At 37.2% G+C, this 4,154-nt stretch overlaps 1 protein-coding gene across 1 annotated transcript in view; it reads right to left on the bottom strand.

Moving 5' to 3' along the window:
- Anapc10 (anaphase promoting complex subunit 10) overlaps positions 1–4,154 on the bottom strand; it is a 52,256-nt gene that overhangs the window by 31,642 nt on the left and 16,460 nt on the right. The window lies entirely within an intron of this gene.

Raw genomic sequence — 4,154 nt, 5'->3', positions numbered from 1 at the left:
ATTTTTTTATTTTTTATTTTTTTTGGTTTTTCGAGACAGGGTTTCTCTGTAGCTTTGGAGCCTGTCCTGGAACTCCCTTGGTAGACTAGGCTGGCCTCGAACTCACAGAGATCTGCCTGCCTCTGCCTACTAATTAATTAATTAATTCTTTATACTGATACTTAAAAACACTTAGCTAAGTAAAAAAATCAGGCTCAACAAATAAATACTTTAAAAAATGAAAAGCGCCAGGCGGTGGTGGCACACGCCTTTAATCCCAGCACTCAGGAGGCAGAGGCAGGCAGATCTCTGAGTTCGAGGCCATCCTGGTCTACAAGAGAACAGGCTCCAAAGCCACAGAGAAACCCTGTCTTGAAAAACAAAACAAAACAAAATAAAATAAAATAAAAAGCATACCCTGCCACTTAAATGTACAAAATAAAATTCTATTCCATTTCAAAATATACATACATACCATTTGGGAATAAGCAAAAACTACATTATAGAAAATTAACCTCAGGGAATGAAAAAGGCTAAGAAATATGAAAAATATTCAATTTCTAAAAACCAAAGAAAGAAATTTAAACAAGGAGATAATTGTTTGCCATATATTAGTAAGTATCCGAATGAATGATAATATCCAAATTTCCTTACAAAAAGAATATTGAGCCAATAAATAACATTTGTGGGTCACTAATCCAATTTCTAAGTGAACTAAAAATTCATTGCCTTCCGACTATGTTAGACTTGTGTGCTGATAAAGGACAGAAAGCTACAGAGGGGCCACTGTGTGTGGGCTGGAAGGGTGTCTAAGGTGAGGGGGCTGTGGTAGTTTGAATAAGAATGGCCGCATAGGCTCATATATTTGAAGGCTTAGTCATCAAGAAGCGGCACTACTTAAGAAGGATTAGTAAGCACGGCCTTGTTGGAGTAGGTGAAGCTTTGCTGGAGGAAGTAAGTCACTGGGGTGGGCTTTTCAGGCCCGACTCTCTCACTTCCAGTTGCCTATAAAACCAGATGTGGAAACTCTCAGCTACTTCTCCAGCACCATGTCTGCCTGCAGACCACAATACTTCCCACTACGATGAGAATGAACTAAACCTCTAAAAGTATAAGCAAACCCCAATTAAATGTTTTCTTTTGTAACAGCTGTCTTGGTCATGGTGCCTCTTACAGCAATATAACACTGACTAAGACAGGTGATAACAGATCATATATTACAGGAAAAAAAGTAGGCAGGACGAATATAAGGGATAGAAAGGTTTAAGTAGGGATGGGGTTTAAGAGGATAGGAGGACTAACCAAAACAAAGAATTATTTAAAAAGCCACATGAAAATCTACTATTTCATAAACTAACTTTAAATATATAATGAAAAGTGAAAGAGTTGAAAGGGAGATAACCTAAACAGGTTACCAATGCTCCCAGAAGCCATGATTCCCAGGCTCTGGAGTGGAATACCACCACAGCAGCTGTTAGCTGGGGAAGTCAACGAGTCCCTGAAAACAATACAAGCTACTGCTATCGTTCTGTGGCCCACCAGAACTAGACAGGACCCTGCTGTTGAAGGCACAACACGTTTTGGTTGGCAGATATAGAAAAATCAAGCTGGAACTGAGCTGGACGCTTCCTCTCTTTCATAGAGGTAGAAAGTGTGCTGTTGGCTGCTGGGAGAGAAGTCATTAAACCGTTTATTAAATACATTTGACTTACAATGTTTTCGATTTTTAATGGGCTTACTTGAACATAATCTCAACAACAACTGAAAAGCATCTATATTTTAAAATAATCATGCAGATGTATTGCTGCAATAGGGGAAAGGGCAGATTATAAAACAGTATTACAAAAGAATCATATTTGGGAATGATTCCGGGGTTCAATGTTACTGAATACACATAACTGAAGGTGTGGTGCAGTTAATGTGGTAATGAGCTTCTAGCAAGTGATACTTTGTCCTGCACCTGCTGACTCCTAAATAATCTCTCATCTGGTTAAGAATCCAAAACTTGCCATGAAGTTTAATCTCAGCACTCAGGAGGCAGAGGCAGGCAGATCTCTGAGTTTGAAGCCAGCCTGGTCTATAGTTAGGCCTGCATAAAGAAACTGTCTTGAAAAACAGAAAAACAAACAAAACAAAACCTAGCAGTGGGGCTGGAGAGATGGCTCAGTGGTTAAGAGCATTGCCTGCTCTTCCAAAGGTCCTGAGTTCAATTCCAGCAACCACATGGTGGCTCACAACCATCTGTAAAGAGGTCTGGCGCCCTCTTCTGGCCTTCAGGCATACAGACAGAATATTGTATACATAATAAATAAATAAATATTAAAAAAAAAAGAACCTAAAAAAAAAAAAAACCTAGCAGTATCACCACACTAATGACAAAAGAACTATGAATGGGGGCAGCAGATGAAATCTGCATGGAACCCATATGAGCAGGCAGGGAGGAGATACAAGTCCACAAACACAGAGGTAAAGAATAACTGTCGGGAGAGCAATGGCAGGAGAACAGCAAGTCAAATGCTCTTAGGCAATGAGAGCCAGGCATGGTTAAAATTCTCAAAAACCGAAAGAAAAGTTCTCTTCAAATATTCAGATTTATTTGAGACCCTAGAGAGACCAAACCTTGTTAATGTAATTGTAAAACTGTAATGCTAATTTTGCCCAAAAGAAACACCATTGAAGAATGATTGAGAACTTGTATGGCGAGAGCAGGAATGTTAAAGGTATTCTCTTGTTAATGCTAATGTGTGCTCCACCTTTCTGAGTAGCCTCATATAGCACACTGTATCCAGAAGGATTCTGAAAAAGCCTTAGTGAAGCAGCATAAATGAGAACCCAGATGCCTTAAGTCAGAGAACAAAGAGGTTAGAGGTTCACAAACAAGTAAAATAACACTCTTTACAGTCCAGGAAGAAACAACCATTTTTATAGAGCTGTTACGTATACTAATATATAATAGAGTATTCCTGCTAAGTTTTAATGAATGACTAAATTTATTGTAATTCCTAATATGGCAAGTATAAAAAATAAACAAAAGATTGTTGAAGTCCTAAATAAAGATTTACTGTAGGCATAAAGATAAAAATATTTGCAAACAGCTGTCCCAGAACAGGACTGACAAGCTATAGCTTATAAGTGCAGGTCAATGTGTGTGCCATTTACTTTTTACTTAAAGAAATATTTGTTTACATATTTTCTATGATTGCTTCTGTCTTAATACAAAAAGACAGAGTATCTGCAGCAGGGTATATAAAGAATTTTACAACTCTACAAAAAAAAACAATATAAAAATAGGCAAAAAATTATTTGAAGAGCATTCCTTCAAAGGAGACATACAAATGGCCAGTAAGTACACAAGAAGATGCCTAGCATCACAAATCAATAGGTGTTATGGTATGACTATCAAATGACCCTCACAGGCTCATGTGTGAAACACCTGGTTCCCAGCTGGTGTCACTGTTTGGGGGGTTATAGAGTATTTAGGACATAGGGCTTGGCTGACAGGGATGTGCCTCTGAGGTAAACCTTTGAATATAAACCTTGTCTATATTTCTGGTCTATAAAAATATGAAGAGCTTTTGCCACCGTGTCTTCCTTACCCGATGGCCTTTAACCTCTGACAGGACTGTGAGCCAAAGTTACTCTTGCCAGGTATTATAGCTGAAATAACTAACCCACAGGGAAGTGAGAATCAAAGCTATGTGATATCACTTCACATGCATTAACAGCAACATTATTTTTAAAAAGAAAACCACAGATGCTGATGTAATGGGGGGGAGCTTATATAAAATGTCCAAGGGAATATAAAGCAGGGCATTTGCTATGGAAAATAGTATGGAGGTACCTCAAAATATTAAACATTTGATTCTAATAATGAGAAAAATGATTGAACCTACATCCTAGGAGATTGTGTAGGTTACAAAGTAGGTGTATGTGTGTATGTGTGTGTGTGTGTGTGTGTAAAATCTATTAAATATTTAAGTTCTCAGTGAGATAAAAGTATATGACAATAAAGCTATTCAAGGAATATAATGTGTAAACAATTTTATGATTTTTTTCAGTACACAGTATAGAATGAAATTTACAAAACAAATTCTAGTATTACAATACAATTAAATTTGGGTGTTCAATATTGAACTTTTAAGTTAACATGTTTGTATTCCTTTTTTTTTGTTTTT

Source organism: Microtus ochrogaster, chromosome 4 (genome assembly GCF_000317375.1).
Source record: "Microtus ochrogaster isolate Prairie Vole_2 chromosome 4, MicOch1.0, whole genome shotgun sequence".
Lineage (NCBI taxonomy): Eukaryota > Metazoa > Chordata > Mammalia > Rodentia > Cricetidae > Microtus > Microtus ochrogaster.
The sequence above is the reverse complement of the archived record's forward strand: the minus strand, read 5'-3'. Positions and strand labels throughout refer to the sequence as shown.